We start from the raw sequence: 18,312 nt of genomic DNA on the forward strand, positions 1-18,312 counted from the left end.
AGTAAATGGAGAGTATGTCATTGCATGAATTGAACAAAAAATAAGAAAGTAAGGGAAAGGAAGGGAGGAGGGGGAGAGAATGGGAAGTATCATTATGTTCTTAAAACTGTATACATGAAATACATGAAATCTGTTCCCTTTACATAAATAAATTTTAAAAAATTAATAAAACTAACTAGCTTCATCTACTCAGAGATTTTTCAGATTTGATCACTATTTCACCTGACTTTAACAATATGTAGACCTTTACTTTTATGCTATCCCTGGAACCTACAAAAGTTAACAGAGTGCCTATCTACTCTACCTATTTGCTTAACTCTGAGGCCTCAGTTTGAATATTTTCATGGCACAACCTCCCTTGATCTTTTCATTTATATTCTGCTTAAAGGCCCCTTGTTTGTGCTTTCATATTTATCTATCATCTCTCCCTCTATTACTCATAAATTGTACTGTCATCTCTCATTTAATTATATTCCTCTTTCCCCTCATGAACTTTAATGGAAGAGACCATGTATTTTATATCCAGTGCTTGTAGTATATAGTGTATCTAATGTTACATAAGAAGGGAGCAAATTATAATAAGAATAACAACAAACAAATATAGCTTTCACTATGTGATGGGCAGCACTCTAATCTGTGTATTTATAATATTTGTAACAAGTATATGTATGTGTATATATAAATTCCTAACAATAACTCCGTAAGACAGATATTACCATTATCTCCCTTTCTAAGTTAAAGAAATAAGTCCACAGAGATCACAGAGAGATCAAAGAACTCCTATAGTCACACAAGGGTCAAGATAAAGATTTCAAATTTGAGTAAACGAGATTTTCTAGGCTTTAAATGATTGAATGAATGAATCACTGAGTGAATAGAATAAAGCCATACTAGAACAGCATACTAAGGAACGCTGCATTGGAAAAACAGACAAGGCAAATTTATCTGTAATGGTTAACATTTTGTGTCAATTTGACTGGGCCACAGGGTATCCAATAATTGATTAAACATATTTCTGGGTATGTCTGCAAAGATGTTTTTCAATGAGATTTACATTTGATTAAGTAAACTTAGTAAAGCAGATTGCCTTTCTCGATATGGGTAGGCCTTATCCAAACCACTAAAAGCCTGGATGGAATAAAAATACGAGTGAGAAAGAACTGCCTCTCTTGTGTGCCTCTAGGTATTGATATTCTGTTGTTGGCCTTGGACTGGAAGTACCAGTTCCCCTACTTCTGAGTCATTTAGACTTGATTCTGTTTCTCTGGAGAATCCAGAGTAATATGTCATTGAAAACAGAAAGTGATTCCCAAATGTTATGTTCTTGCAGGTAGAAACAGAGAAAAACTGAGAGGTTCATGGTCACTCTATATAAAAGAGTCCTGAATTCTGATGGTGGTTTTCATTGACGTTCAGTCACATAGAAGAAAAGTTAGTTCAGTTTAGAAATGCAAAATTTGGGAAAACTATTTAAATTATTTGAAGTTGTGTTCGGCCTCATGTCTAAAATGTTTAAATGTCATCATTCTATGACCTTCTGATGGTGCAGTCTCAACCTTAATCTTGTATTCGTACTTTAGGGGTGGAGGTTATTTGGTTATGAAAGTATCTCTAACTAAAGTAGTAAAAGGTCATGGTCAAAGCTTCAACAGGTACCAGTACAAGGTATGGCACAGGAAACTGCATAGCAGCACAGGCAACAGATCACAGCTGGATCCTATGCACAGCAGTGAACCTCAGATTAACTTTCAACTCTGGCCAGTTGTTGCTTGATCTAGAGCGCAGACATCCAAAGTACCATATTTCACAGCTTTCCCTTTGCCTGTTTCAGAGCAGTGCAATCTGACTTTTATTTCTAACTATGGTTGTATCTAACTCTCAAAAGCACAGACTTCCCACAAAGACCCAAAGACATTGTAGGAGTCACATTTCATAGTGATTGAGTGGCAGACACCAAAGCCAGAATACTTACATTGGATTCCTGACTCAACCACTTAACTATTACCTTTTAGCCTTGGACACATCACTCACTCTGAACTTCAGTTTGTACATTTTATTATACTGCGTATAACAACATCTACCCCTTAGAGTCTTTGTGAATATAAAGTTGATATGTTCCAAGCAGATATGACCCTCTTCCATAGGGCCAAGTTCACAATATGCACTAATTCAGAAACTGAAAGGAAACTCCTCAAGAGAGGTATCTCCCTATTTTCCTTCCATCCTATAACACATTAGAGATACCTCCAAGAAACAATGGGGAACAGAGAGGTGAGAGAGAGTAATGTATGCCTGGGTGAAGCCAAAGTGTCCTCCAGAACAGCCAAGACAGCACAAGCTGGCAGATAATCCAAAGTAATATCATTACCATTACAAAAGTAATGATAATGGTCACTGACTTGCATTGAGCATTCATAATATACTAGGCCCTATAATAAACACTTCACAAATATCATTTGATCTTTACAACAACCTATTGGTGAACATTTGTTTTCCCTTGTTTGTTCATTTCCCTGCAAAAAGAGAAACAACCTCACATATTTTAAACAGCCATAATCTTATTGCCTTTAATCATGTTTTTAATTCTTGGCAGTGTTACAAACAGTAAATAAGACAAACAAAGTTCCTGACAGTAAAGTACTTAAAGTAGATTATTCTATGACTTTTCCTTTGGTCTGCTTATTTGTAGTGAGGATGAAATTAAAACACAAGTCCAAGTTCCTGCATAATCCTGGATCCCTAAGGAGCACATGTGAGCCAATGTTGTTTAAGAATCTACTTAATTCTCTAGAGCTTAGTCTATGCATGTTTGTAAAACAGAACCAAGCTGAATCTACCCCAGAGAGTCATTCTAAATATTCACTGCACTAAATCATATACAGCACTTATTATAGTGTTCGGTGCATAATAAACACTATAAATTGTACTATTACTGTATATATGGCAATATATAATTTATAGATACCTTTTGTCACAAATGTTGATACTAGCTTGATTCTGAAAGTAAAAATAAAATAAAGAGAGATTATAACATGATCATGATGGTAAAAATTCTCATAATACAGTTTTACCTAGAAGAGAATTGATTCAATGACATTCAACCTTATTTAGAAACCTCTACTCAGAAATTATCACCATATTTAAATTAATTAATTTTAGACCGGTTTCATGAATGTGCTTCTTGATAAATATATAATTTTTCTAATGTTTTATATTTATGAATGGTCATGCATAAGCATCATCTTATTTGAAACAGGCCACCACCCTATAAATAGGTCAAGTAAGTACTATCACTTTTGTCACAGGTTCCCCCTCAAGGTGGGGAAGCTTGCTGCAGATGGCTTGGCAATGTATGGTCTGAGAGTGACTGCAGGTGTCCCAGCCCTCCGCCTGCGCTTCCAACCAGACCACAACTCTGAAACTGAGAAGGATGCTGTCATCCTATTTGTACCCAGTAAAGAGAAAGATACAATTCTATTCTTATGAAGAAAATCGAAGGTTATTGCATTTATCCAGGTCCACACAGTTTTAGTGTTTTACTGCCCAAAGTACAGATGCCCCACTATCACTGCACCACCTAGCTTGTTTCTCAGAGGCAGCTGGCCAGGCAGTTGGCCAGGGCAAGGCCAGAGGAACAGAATGGAAAGCTAGAGACACGGTGATCTTGGGCCTGATATTGTAGGGCACAGTCAGGTAGGATTTTTCCTTTCTCTGAAAGAAAAATTAACTTTTGCCTTTTAAAACAATGGTGACAACCCCTGCCAGTTTCCACTTATTCTTACAAAGCACTTATCAGCTGTAAACATTCAGGCACTCAGCTTGGTTAGACAAAAACTAAGCTTTGCATTGATGAAAGCTCTCTCAAGGCACTCAGTAGGGTAAAGGTGAAGACTTCATGAGAAGGCAGATAATTAATAAGAGTTCACACTTCCCACATTTGGAAAAACTCCTACTTATATTCAGAATAACAATAATTTGCTAGATGATATGGTAACCTCAATTATTATAATCATATTAAAATCACATCAGTGTGGTTATTCATGAGGAGCACAATAACCAAAACAGAGAAAATTTAATAGAAAACAATAATTTCAAAAACCAATTCAGTCAGTATAATTTCTTCAAACTTTTCTGACAAATTATGTTTTATTAACAATAATAAAGAAGAAAAGTGCCCCATCATAAAATCAAGCAATTTCCATGATCCCGCACTCTCCTATTGCACCACCGTTAGCTTATGTTGGATTACAAGGGCTTCCACATTTCTTGCTTTTACAAATGCTGCTCTTTCTCTACTGAATATTCCATTTTTTGTCAGCCATGGTTCTCTTGCTCCTTCAAGACAACTTAAGAGTCTTCATGAGACTTTTAGTAATTCTCTCGTAAACAGTTATCAAATCCTTCTTTAAAGCTTTACAGTTTTGTAGGTACAAAAGGTCTTTGAAAATGCATGGAAAAGCATACTATGAAAAATCTGTGCATGGATTTCAAAAAGATTTTGCGCCAAAATAAATGTATCTTTTAAGTCCATTTTCCAGAAACTTTTTGAAGTGTCCTCAGATCTTCAAGATACTTCAGTTTTCAGTAGTCACAAGGATGCTCTTTCCAATCTACACTGTCTTGCAGTTATATTACTCATTCACTGCCACTAGATTCCACTGGAAGCATTCCTACCACTCCTTTTTCCTGCATTCTCAGATTGCAAGACTCAAACTCCTTCAAATGCTGCTTTTGATAACCATTATTTTTAGCATGTCATTCATACATGTGTTTGTTGTCCCAAATATCTCATACTTATTCACAAGAGCAACACAGCAAATTAAAATGGCATAAGCATGTGTGTCCAGAAGCTGAAAGAGTCAGAGAAGGGAGAATGTCTGGATCCTCTCCCAAAACTGAGGAGGACCACTGAGAACCAGGTATACTGTGTGTACTTGATGAAAGCTTGCTATATACATGAATTAACAAAGGGATGAATGACTTGAAATAATACAGGGTATCCAGGCTGAGTAGAATTGGAAGAAACATTAATTTAGGGATGTTAACTGGTGGATGCAAGAACCAGCTAATTTGTATTTAGTGAGATACACAAAAGTCAGAGTTTAGAAAATTAAGATGAATTAAAGGACAATCACAGATTGGGAGGGAGGTTAGCAATAAACTACCAAAGCAGGCCCCCTTTACACCATGGTAATCAGATGTCAAAGAAGAAATATTACAACTTTCAAAAGTGAATGCAAGGCTACACAGAACAGAATTTAGCTGCCATTCCAGCCCAAATGATTCCGGGGGTAGACTTTTTTTTTTTTTTTTTTTTTTTTTGACAGGCAGAGTTAAACAGTGAGAGAGAGAGACAGAGAGAAAGGTCTTCCTTCCATTGGTTCACCCCTCAAATGGTCGCTAAGCCTGGTGCACTGCGCTGATCCAAAGCCAGGAGCCAGGTGCTTCCTCCTGGTCTCCAATGCGGGTGCAGGGCCCAAGCACTTGGGCCATCCTCCCCAGCCTTCCCAGGCCACAGCAGAGAGCTGAACCGGAAGAGGAGCAACCAGGACTAGAACCTAGCACCCATATGGGATGCCAGCACCACAGGCAGAGGATTAACCAAGTGAACCATGGCGCCGGCCCCAAGGAGGTAGACTTTTTAATCTCTAATGCCTAGATATTTAACATTTTAAGTATTAGCACCATATGATGGTGAAGATTAGGAAATTTTCAGAAATTCACTTTTACCCATACTAAGATCCTCTACCATTATCTCATATAATGGAGTTCACTAAATGTGCATACCAAGTATGTACTTCCCAGAAAATGATTCTTTCTACTCAAATGATTACCAATTCAGAGAATGTCCATTCCTTCAGACTAGGCCAGGTGAGTCCTTGGGTGTGCCCTTTGGCCCTGTTTCCATTTCACCTTGATTTTCTAAGGTTTAAAGAGGCATAGTAAAGTTATAATTATTTTTGCTATTTTTGATATTAATTGACTATGGTAAAAATAATATAGAATGATAGACCTCCACTCGGTGGCACCAGAAGCACTCATGGTCTTATCTGGTCATATGTAAACAGATTTCTGACTTGGACACAAGGTAAGGCCTGAGAGATGGCATGCTGTAACACATGCTTCTTTTTCTGAATCTCTCCAGACACAACACAATTAAGACCCCTTGAAGGACATCATCCAGAGCACTCAGTGATTGCAGCAAAATGTACTTAGACATCAGTAACTAGAAACAACTAATTCCTTGTGACTTTAAATGGTGGAGAGAGAAGCATTCCAAGCTTTTATCACTGCCATCCAGTTGGTGAACTAGCCACTTATGTCATGACCAAGATCACTGCCTGCAAATTATGCGAAACTGCTATGCCTGTAGTCATTTGGGTAATTTAAAAATAGAAGTCATAATTTGCAAGATGTAAAATATGTCCAGGAAATGGAAGATGAGCATTCCACTGTAGAGCATACAAAGGGTGGTCAGCTACAAAGGTCTTGCTGTTTGTTTTATCATTTTTGGTATGTTTGGTTTTTCTTTTTATTTTGCAGTAAACATTGCTGGCAGCAATCACTGAAAAGTATATTTTTAATTTCTGGACTGAATTTCCGGAACTTGACCTATTCCAGAACTTATGTCTCAAGTTGATGAACATGAAACTTGCACATTGCATTTTTTGACATTTATCTTCAGTAAAAGAAGCAATATGTAGCAGTAGTATTGGCCACATGAAAATTAGAAACGTGAATCTATAAGAAGTAGCAGTATCTACCTAAAAGCTAGTAGTTACTTTAAGATCATCTTTCAAGATAACTGTTTAACCTATGCTCACAGAGAATCAGATGTGACTTTATCTAGCACTCTGAGTAGCATGACTTTTCATTCAGATCAATAAATTACTCTTCAAAATAATTTTCAATTTCAAATCTTCTTCTGGATACATGAGAAGAGATAGCACAATTAGCAGAAAAATATCGTTCAAACAGGCCAATAAAGCCTGTATTATATCCATACCACCAGCTGCTATAATTTTAAAAATCAGGTAATTAGAGGCCTGCACTGTGGCGTAGCAGTTAAAGCCACTGCCTGTGGTGCCAGCATCCCTTATGGACACCAGTTCAAGTCCTGGCTGCTCCACTTCCGATACAGCTCCCTGCTATGGCACTGGAAAGCAGTAGAAGATAGCCCAAGTTCTTGGTGCTCTGTACCCACATTGGAAGACCCAGAAGAGGCTCCTGGCTCCTGGCTCCTGACTTCAGATCAGCGCAGCTCTGGCCATTGCGGTCAATTGGGAAGTGCACCAGCCGATGGAAGACACCCCCCACCACGTGTGTGTGTGTGTGTGTGTGTGTGTGTGTGTGTCTGTGTGTGCGTGTAACTCTGACTTTCAAATAAATAAATAAATAAATCTTTTAAAAACTCAGGTAATTAAGGTAATGGTTCTATTTTTAATTCAATACTGGAAGCAAAGTAGTTTTTGGATGTTCATTCTACTGAAGGGGACATGTCTGACATTGCAAATGTTAAGGTAATATAAGTTAAAACATTCAAACTTGAGAATAAAATTATTTGTTTTGCAGTGATAATAAGAAAACAAACTTTTACACTGTTGTTGCAAAAAGTATGTTCCTTTGTAAATGTTTATTTATTAAGCTATTCATTTGAAAGACAAAGTGACAGAGAGAGGGAGAGGCAGAGAACGAGCAAGAGAGAAATCTTCCAACTACTGGTTCACTCCCCAAATAGTTGCATTGCTTGGCACTGGTTCAGGCCAGTCAGGAGTCCAGAACTCCATCTAGGTCTCACATGTGGGTAGCAGAAGCCCAAGCCTTGCGCCATCTCTTGCTGCTTTCAGGCAAATTAGCAGAGAGCTGAATCAGAAGCAAAGCATCCAGACTTGAACTGGTGCTCGACTATGGGATGCTGATGTTGCAGTAGGTGACGGTACCACAATGCTGGTCCCCAAAAAGTATATTCTTATTTGACTAACTTATGGAGCAAAAGCTTATGACAGCAGAGATATGTGAAGCAAAAAAATGTGCCTGGAATTAACTGCAGTGTGCAAATAATTCATAATCTCATCCAAATTACCATATTATGCTAATTTGTGTATATATTTTGTAAGAGTAACTGAACTGCAAAATATGTGATGAAATTAATGTTAAATATCCTAAAATATTTCAGTACACACATTCTCTCTTTACCATTCACATTAGTGCCGGAGCTTTTACAACTTTGTAAATGAGGCTCTCAGAGTGCCACAGTGCTATTGATTTTCACTAATAAAGCTTCTAAATTTGGTTGCCTTTTGTCAAAAGTCAATTGAAAATCTTGAATTAAATCATTCAAGAAAGGGAATATCAAAAATCTTTAGCTTTTGAAGCTTTTAGTGAATTAAATTTTTTTAAATACTGCAATAGGAAGATTGTGAAATTTATCCCCTTTGATGTAAAAAAGAGAATAAATAAATTAAATAATGAAAGTTTAAATAGTTAACAAGATTTCATTTGGAAGTCACATAATTGAATATGAGAATATTTCCATGTAGAGGAAGGAAGTTTTGATAAAGCTCCTATTTTTAGTTGAAAGGAATGAAATTTTGCAACTTTAAAAGAACTATGATATTTGATAGGTTTTGTCATAAAAATGTTTGTTAAAGAAAGTCTGAGTGGAAAAAAACAGTACCTGTGAATGTGTTAGAGTTGAATTGTTTATACATTTTTAAAAACTGGAGGTTAATATATCCTCCATGTGGCAGATTGTGTAGTACACTTACTAAATACATTAGCATAGAAAAAGTATTTTCTCAATCAAAAACATTATGGTCTTCAGAAGAAAATTAATAAAGTGTACCAATTTCAAATTTATTAACCATAAAATGTAACTTTGGACAACTTTACAGGAAAATACATTTTGAAAATTTATAATAAAATATAAAAAAACTATAGAAAAATACCATTGTTACAGTATTAGAACAAATGTACCCAAGAAACCAGTTAGTATGAGAATAAACTCCAAGAATAAGTAGTAAATATCATAGAAAGCTACTTTTTATTTTACTCTTAAGAGTAAAATTATTTATTTATGTATTTATTATTTAAAAGGCAGAGTTACATGAGAGAGGAAGAGATAAAAGGATGTCAGAGGGAGAGGGAAGGGGAGACGAAGTGAGAGAGGGACAGGTAGAGAGTGAAAGAGACAGATATCTTCCTGGTGGTTCACTCTAAACGAATGCAATGCCTGGGACTGGGCCAGGCTGAAGCCAGGAGCCTAGAACATCATCTGGGTCTCTACTCAGGTGGAAGGTGGCCTCAGTATTTGGGCCATCTTCTGTTGCTTTGCCAGGTGCATTAGTAGGGAACCGGGTTGGAAGTAGAGAAACCAAGACCCCTAATGATTTTTAAATGAATTTTTTCCTTTATCCCTAATTCATATAGGCATATGTATCATTGGATAAACATGTCTTCTTCAAAAACACATAATGTTTTATTTGTTAAGAGTCTTATTTGCTTCCTATTAACTACTCACATTGTTCTATGTACATCTAGTTCACAAAATACTCCTGTAATGTATAGGTGGTGTTCATCATGTTTTTGAATCTATTCTCCTGGTAATGAAAACCTGAGTTGCTTCTAACTGTGCCACCAGGAAGACTGCTGTAATGAACAGCTCCACAGTTGCCCTCCAGGGGCCCGTCAGGCTTATCGGAAGCAGAGTGCCAAGGCCATACACCCTCCAGAGTCCACTTTCTACCGAAGTGGATTTTGCACTCCACATAAACTATGTTATTCAACCCCTCGTCAGATGTGTAGGGAGGTCCTGCTGCTTTTCCACATTCTCACAGAATATCTTGAATCATCCTCCTTTTTGATTTCTAGCAATCTGATGAAAATAAAGTGGTACTTTATTTTTTTATTTTGATTTGCATTTCTTTGTTAATGTGGTTGAGCATCTGTTTATGTTCATGTTATCTTCCCAGATTTCTTCCTCTGTAACTCACTAACTCCTAGCCTATACTTACGTTTTATGACGGATTTCCCGTCTTTTCCTTCTTAATTTGCAGGCATTCCCTGTATTTTCTAGATTTAATTCTGTGTTGCTTTCAGAAATGCAAATGTCTTCTCCCAGCCTGTTATCCATCTGTTAACATTGTCTCTGGTGCGTTTTGTTAAACAGAAATCTTTATTATTGATATAGCCAAATCTATAAATCTTTTGCCTTATGGTTTGTGCTTTGGGGGTCTTTCTAATATTATCAGAAAACATCTTACGTTTTTCTCTAAGTTTTCTTTTACCTTTCATAGGTGGGCTTTAATTTGTGCAATTCCTCTTGGTCAATAAAGTGAGTATGGCTAACTTTGTTCTCCTATATTGTGTGAGACCATTTTCCTAATCCAACCTACTTCTGACTTGTGGTGCCCCATTTTCATGCAGGAAGTTTCCACAAAGCTGTGAGTCTATTGCTACAATCATTTTTCCCCATTGATGTAACTCTACACTAGCACAAAACTGTTTCTGTTGTAGAAACTTGTAGCAATGCCTTCACATCAGGCTCAGCAAGTCTTAGATATTGCTCTTCTTTTTCAAAAATCAATCCAACTATGTGTCATCTACAACTGTCCCATTGAACTGTGGAATGTTTGTTGAGTTACTCAAAAATTCCTTATGGCATTTTTACTGCAATTGCATGGAATTTGCAAAGGAATTAAGGGAAATAGCACTTTCACAAGGTTACATCAACCCATCATAAATCCAATATGAATCTCCAGTTATTTGGGCCTTATTAAATATTCCCTAGTTATTCTCTTCAAAGAGAATTATGATTGCTTTTGTTCTCTGTTGAGAGTGTTATTTCATGAAAATGGTGTTTGCTGCAGTGAAGGGATGCCACAATTATTCCTACTAGATGCTTCATGTGGTAACCCTTAAGAATTATCTTCTTTGTTCTAATAATGTTTGTAGAATTTATTGTACTATTTATCTGGATAAACATATCACCTTTAAGAAATAAATTTCTCCTTTTTGCTTTTTGTCTTTTATCTTTTGCCTTTTCATCTCTTGTTTATCTAAGAATTTATATAATGTTAACTAATCATGGTAGTAATAGGCATTCTTATCTTATTCTTGATCTGATCTTAAAAGTAATGTATCATATTTCTCCACAATGTAAGATGTTTGTAACAGACTCTGTGAAGTCAAGGAAATTGCCTTCTGGTCACAGTATTCTAAGTGTTTTTTATCACAAATGTGTCAAAGTTTATCAAATGCTACATTTTAGTTGCAGCCCTTGAAAATAATGAGTATCAGTATAATGAATATGTTAATAGGACCTCCTAAGATTGAAGCTACATTCTTAAATCAACCTGAAGTACTTTTTTAAATATATGCTAAATTGAGTTACATGATATTGTATGTTGGACTCAGTTTACAAAATATTATTTCCTAATTACTAGAAGTAAAAGGTAAATACAAAATTTATGTAAAAATGTATGGTTTAGAGATTGAACAGTCAGTGAACATGAGAGAAGCATGAGATTACAACCAGTTTTCTTTCTTCCATGAGCTATATTCTGCCACCCACTATGTACCCCAAAGAAACTTCTTAACCATTTAAGCAGAGATCATGGAAGAGAGAATCACATTAGCACCTGCTAGGAAATAAAGAAAGGATTCCAACTGTTGTTTCACTGCTCAGCAAGTTTAAACAAAATTTTAAACTATAAGCCCTTCTGAACCAATGATGTTTGCAAGCAATCCTATCAGAAACCTGGTTTTATGACTGTTTTCACACCTAATGATCTATTAGCTGTAGGATTGTGGGTTGGGGGGGTCACAGTAACAAAAGAATTAAAAGAGGAGTCTGTTAGAAATGCTTTCATCCCTGTACCTTCCCAGTAAGTGGCTTGAATTGTTCCATCTGCAATCTGCCTTTGCAAATAAAAGCAGTGTCATCAGTCACTGGGAAACAAACTCCACAAATGCACCTTGAGTGACTGCCATGCCCAGAACACCATCTACAAATGCACCTTGAGTGACTGGCATGCCCAGAACACCAGCATGCAGGTGGGACTTGTGCTATAAAAGGGCACCTGCTGAGGAGCATTAATAACAAGTTGCTGCTGAAATCATGGGTGGTGTTACAGCAACCAGCAGGGATCCAGGGCCTCAGCGCTAAATCCTTATTCTCTTTGAGAGAGACTTCTGTGAATATACCATGATGAAGATCAGTATAAAAGGAAAACTCCAAGCAAGAATTGATTAATGGTTTAATCATTTTACCCACATTTATTGAACCCCTGCTAAGTGTCTATCACTGAGATTACGAAGATGATAACACACAATTTCCAACTCTGAAGAAATGTACAGTTGAGTGAGGGAGAGCCACAGTAAATAGCTCATAATAATGAGGATAGTCACACTGTGCAAGAATGCTAAGGATGCATGAGGCACTTCTGGGGCAGAAAAGGTTTGCAGCCTAGATAAGGAAGGAGTCCCTCTCACTTCCCTAGGAACAGATACTTGAGCTGATTACTAGGAGAAATGGAAATCTAGCTACGTGAAGATAGTGCAAAGGACCCAAATAGCTGAAGCAACCTCAAGCAGAAAGAACAAAAATGTGGACATCACATTACCATATTTTAAAATCATCTACAAAACTGTAGTAATTAAGACAGTATGGGACTTGCAATAAAAAACAGAATTTAGACTAATGGCATGGAATACAGAGCCCAGAAATAAACCCACACATTTGTTGTCAATTGATCTTACACAAAGGTGCCAAGAACACACCATAGGGAAAGAACAGTCATGTTGGGAAATCTGTATACACACAAACAGAAGAATTAAATTAAACTTCTATATCGGGCCATGTACAAAATCAACTCAAAATGGGTTAAAGACTTAAATACAAGACCTAAAACTATAAAACTAATAAAAGAAAACATAGGGAGAAAACTTTAGGACATTGGTCTCAGCCATAAATTTTTGTATATGATCCCAAAAATAAAGGCAATAAAAGCAAAAAGTCAATGTGGGACAACATCAAATTAAAGCAGTCTGTACAGTAAAGGGAACAGTCAGAAGAGGGAATCATAAAAGTGGGAAAAACTCTGTAAACCATACATCTGATAAGGAGTCAATACCATAATAGAACTCAAGTCAATAGAAAAAAAAATAACTCAATTAAAAACTTAGCAAAGATCTTGAATAGACAGTTCCTAAAAGAAAACAAATAGCTCAACATAGTAACCATCAGGAAAATGTAAATTAAACCATAATGAAACATCACTTCATACTTTTAGAATGGCTATAATCAAAAAGACAAAAGCAAGTGTTGGCCAGGATGTGGGGGAACAGAGAAGCTCTGTACACTGTTGCTGAGAAAGTAAATTGGTACAGCCACTTGGGAAAGCAGTATGGAGGTTGTTAAAAAATTCAAAAACACAATGACACAATCTCACAATCCCACTACTGGGGTATATATCCCATTACTGGGTATATGTCTAAATGAAATAAATTCAATATAGCAAAGAAAAACTTGCACTCCTATATTAATAGATTATTCACAACAGTCAAAATGTGAATCAACCTTCATATCTATCTGTGGATGAATGGATAAAGAAAATACAATACATACATCACTTCTCAGCCTTTTGGCTAAGATCAAATGAAGAAAATATAACACATATAAACAATGTAATAGTATTTGGCCCTAAAAAAAAGAAGGAAATCCTATCATTTGCAGCAACAGATAAACCGAAAGCAAGATTTTGTGAGTGAAGTAAGATCTCACCTATCAGTGAAATTATAAAAAGTTGAACTCACAGAAACAGTAGAATGGTGATTACCAGGGCTGGGAAGAGTGAAGGTGATAAATAGAGAAACATTGCTCAAATGGTAGTAAGTTTCAGTTAGGATAAATAATATCCATAAATCTAATGTACAGCATGATGACTATAGTTAATAATAGGCCATGTACTTGAAAATTGCAAAGAAAGTAGATCTTAAGTGTTCTCACCCCCAAAAAGGCAAATATATGACATGATGGATATGTTAATTAGCTTAATTTAACCATTTCTTCATGCATACATCTCAAAACATAATATCCTACATCATGAATATATATAATTTTTATTTTCCCATTAATCCTTATTGGGGGTGATGGAATTTTTAAAGTAAAATAAATACTGTGTTTTGTGTTTGTACATGTATAATGGCGAAGAGGTAGAAAGGTTACAGCAGAAGAAATCACAATACATGTAAAGTCTCAGACCAAAAATAGCTGATATTTGTTTGGGAAACTGCAAGTCCTTTCATATGATTGAGGCACAAAATACAAGACTCAAGAATAGGGGCCAGGGGCAGGCACTATAGCAAGGTAGGTTAAGCATCTGCCTGCAATGCCAGCATTCCTTATGGGCGCTGGTTTGTGTCCTGGTTGCTCCATTTCCAATCCAGCTCCCTTCTGATGACCTGGGAAAGCAGTAGAAGATAGTCCAAGAGGTTGGGCCCCTGCACCTGCTTGAGAGACCTGGAAGAAGCTCCTGGCTCCTGGCTTCAGATATGCCAAACTCAGGCGGTTGCTGCCATTTAGGAAGTCAACCAGCAGATAGAAGTTCTCTCTCTCTGTCTCTCCCTCACTCTGTCTGTAATCTGCCTCTCAAGCAAATAAATATATCCATTGTGATACAGCAGGCTAAGCTACAAGCTCTGATGACAGCATCCCATAAAAGTACCAGTTCTAATCCTGACTGCTCCACTTCCAATCCAGCTCCCTGCTAATATGCCTAGGAAAACTGCAGAAGATGGTCCAAGTATGTGGGCCCCTGGCACCCATATGGGAGACCTGGATAGAGTTCCAGGCTCATGGCTTCAGCCTGGCCTGGTTTAGCAGTAGCCATTGCAGCCATCTGGGAATTATGGAATATATTGCAATCTGTCTTTCTCTGTCTCTCTGTGTCTCACCTTCTCTCTGTGTGTAATGTAGCTCTATCTTTCAAATAAATAAATAGATCTTAAAAAAAAAAAAGAATCAAAGAAAGGCTTAAAAAACAGATGGAGAAAATCAGTGTTTTAAGGGAAGCCATTGAAGAGGATCAGGCAAAAGAATGGCATTGGTGCAAGAGAAACTGCTTCCCAAGGCAGTAGCTTCTTTTACTGGCAATTGCCTTAAAAAAAAAAAAAATATTCCTACTAGCTCTCTATACTTCCAAGAAATAGCCAGTTACAAAAACCTTCCACACAGTTCCTCCTCCTTTAAAATACCCCCAAACTGTTTTTTTTAATCCTCTTGCAACAAAACAAGAACTCCCAGTGTCTTGAGATAACCTCGCTTGTTTCCAAGAAATTCCAGTTTAGTAGAAGTCACACCAGAGACTGTCTCAGAGCATCCTCTCTTACGTTGTAAAGCTGACTCTGTTTTCTATGCCTTTGAAACTCCACTGACCCCAAAATGACAGCAGATGAGTTTGATCTCAGCAAGTTTATGGATAAACAGTCTGTGCTAATCTCATCTCGGGCTTTGTGTCATGTTTGACGTGACTGAGGCTGTAGACTGAAGGCAGAAAGAAATGAAGGAGTTGCAAGAGCACAGGCAAGAAGACATGAAGGCATTCTTGTTCTAATTCAAATAAGAGGGAAGGAGAAAGGGGGAAGGATGGTGAGAGAGAAGGGGAGAGAAGGGAACAAAGTCAAGCAGGGACAATCCAGGGACAATCCGATTAAAAAATACGGATGTGTTTAAAAGGCACAGTGGGGAAGACTCAAATCAAGTTTTTGATTTCTGGATGGCAAAGTTAATGTTCTCTGAATGAACATGGTAATGGACACATGGCCTATTCCTAAACAATCCAATTAAGCTTTTAGAAACAATGATAAAGAAGATTATAAGCTATTTTCAAAAATAACAATATGAACTAGAGCTATGCAAAATAAGCCGACTGTTAAAGTAGACCTTCCAATGTCAGAGCAAAAGTAAGAAAAGCACAGGTTGGAATTTGTGCTCTTGTGCTCACATGCAGGCAGTGGTTGAGTCAGGGCTCTTGGAGCAGGGCTCAGGAAACATCCACAGTCAAGGCTCAATACCCCTGCAGCAGAAGATTCTGTAAGGGTAAGGCCCTTCTGCCAGTTTCCAGGACAGCATCTGCTGACCAAGTCACAGTGTAGGGAAATCTTGAAGATGAGTTGGAAATGGTAATACTAGATGTTGGATCTGCTCTCTCTTCGGCTTAAAGGGTTCCCCTTACATTTGTTTTCACATTGAAGTTCTGCTTCTTTATTGTGCTCCACTGGATTCCTTTTTCCTCCTGTTAGATGTTAAGCTGCTAGAGAAATAGATTTTGAGCTCTTAGAACAATCTGTATCTTCTCACCACGGGCCTCCCTTTCCACTTCTCTGTTTTTCTCCACCAGTATCTTGCCTTTGCCTCCATTTCTGTCTCCATTTCTACCTCTGAAATGCCTCCTGGAGCTTTCCTAAAGTCTCATTGTCAGCGTTCCTAGGATACTGCAGAGGACTTTGTGTTCTTACCTACCCGCTGGGGGCAAGCACATTTGTGCAGTCCAGGTCAGTTTCTCCTTTGGCATTCCAGGCACAAAAAGGTGTGGCTACACATTCACTCACCCTCACACATTTGTAGCTCTCTTCTTACTATTTAACTCTTGAAAGAGAGCATTAAGGACAAGAAAAATGTGATTTTATTTGTATCAATGCTTGTACCAATTTGTACTATTTGTACCAATGCTTGTTGAATGAAAGTCTGATAAATGTGTCCTCTAGAAACTTTTAAAGTACTAAAGAAGATGAGACAAGCAGGCACACCTGCAACAAACAAAATAATTAACTCGTAGTTGCAAAAATGATAACAGGAGTTGTGAACAATTTATACAAATAGTACAAATTGGTACAAGCATTGATACAAATAAAATCACATTTTTCTTGTCCTTAAAGTTCTCTTTCAAGAGTTAAATAGTAAGAAGAGAGCTACAAATGTGTGAGGGTGAGTGAATGTGTAGCGACACATTTTTGTGCCTGGAATGCCAAAGTTGTGAACTACAAATCAATGCACCGAAACTACACAGCATGGTGAACATGTATAATCAGGGAAGCTCCATGTCAGAGAGGAAGAATGCCACAATGGAGTCTGCTTCCCTGTATATGAAGTATAGCTATTACCAAAAAAAAATCAGTTCACTCAGAAATATTTAGCAACCATAGTGCACTCATAGATCAAGACAGATGAAGTCAGCATTCAGCACCATTTATCCTGGATGGCTCAACACTGAATGGAGAGAAAATGTCTAATATCTTTAAGTGCTGTCCTCAAATTGGCCATTGTCATGTGTCTTCCTCCATTCAAGCCTGGTATTTAGCCTAGTGGTTAGGGCACCAGGTAAGACACCTAATCCCATGTCAGAGCACCTGGGTTCAATACCCACCACTGGTTCCTAACTCTAACTTCCTACAGTGCAGACTTTTGGGAGTTACTGTTGATGCCTCAGTTAACTGGGGTCCTGCCACTCACATAGGAGATTAAGACTGAGGTCTTGGCTCCAGGCTTTAGCAAGGACCAGTCCTGGCCGTTTCAGGTATTTGAGAAGTGAATCAATAGATGGGAGCTCTCTCTCTTTTGCCTCTCTATTTCTAAATAAAACTTAATTTTATAACATAAAAGATATGGGTTCTTTACATAGCAGAAATGAAGTTTCACCCTGTGCATAAAATATACACATTTTCCCCAGCCATCCCAGTCTAGGGAAAATCACCAGATACATTGTACAGGCTCCCTCACAATCCATTCCCTGAAGGTCTGAGTTCTTTGAACAATTTGAGAACATGGCACAAAATGGAAAGCAGACTGAAGGGTAGAAATGTAAATATGAAACTTTAATGAGTGCTCTTCCTTCCCACCTAAAAGGAGATGGTAAATATTTCATGCTGTGCTCAGCTGGACTTCAAGTGTCTGGTGCCATTAGTGATATTCTTCCTCATCTCCAAAAACCTACCACAGGTTTGTGATATTTCATAATATGAAAACTTAGCCCAACTCTTCCACTTCATTCAATGAACACTCAAAACTACAACTGCATCATCTCAAGAAGATTGCATTGGCCCTTTAGTGGTTGGGGGTGGGGGTTGGATTTTTGGCATATTAAGAGCAAAGCTCTAATTAAGTTGATTATGCAGAAAACAGAAAAACACCTTTTGATGATAGATTCCAAATTAATTGAAGTTTTTTATTAAGTTTCCATCCAATGTTGTAGGAAATCTATTTCCTTATATTGGACTCCTTTGGTCACAGTGGTTCATCCCAAACTTCCTGGT

General features: G+C 37.4%; 1 long non-coding RNA gene across 11 annotated transcripts in view; it reads right to left on the minus strand.

Annotated features, from left to right (window-relative positions):
- Positions 1-18,312, minus strand: part of LOC103348742 (uncharacterized) — a 119,318-nt gene that overhangs the window by 83,020 nt on the left and 17,986 nt on the right. For 4 of the 11 annotated variants that reach the window (XR_016231618.1, XR_007920424.3, XR_016231624.1 and 1 more), the window contains exon 2: positions 2,966-2,997. The exons of the other annotated variants lie outside the window; for them this stretch is intronic. This is a non-coding gene — a long non-coding RNA (uncharacterized LOC103348742). The remainder of the gene's footprint in view (positions 1-2,965; positions 2,998-18,312) is intronic. 11 annotated transcript variants of the gene reach the window in all.

The sequence above is a fragment of the Oryctolagus cuniculus genome, chromosome 3, assembly GCF_051225735.1.
Source record: "Oryctolagus cuniculus isolate XC-2025 breed Fujian yellow rabbit chromosome 3, ASM5122573v1, whole genome shotgun sequence".
Taxonomy (NCBI): domain Eukaryota; kingdom Metazoa; phylum Chordata; class Mammalia; order Lagomorpha; family Leporidae; genus Oryctolagus; species Oryctolagus cuniculus.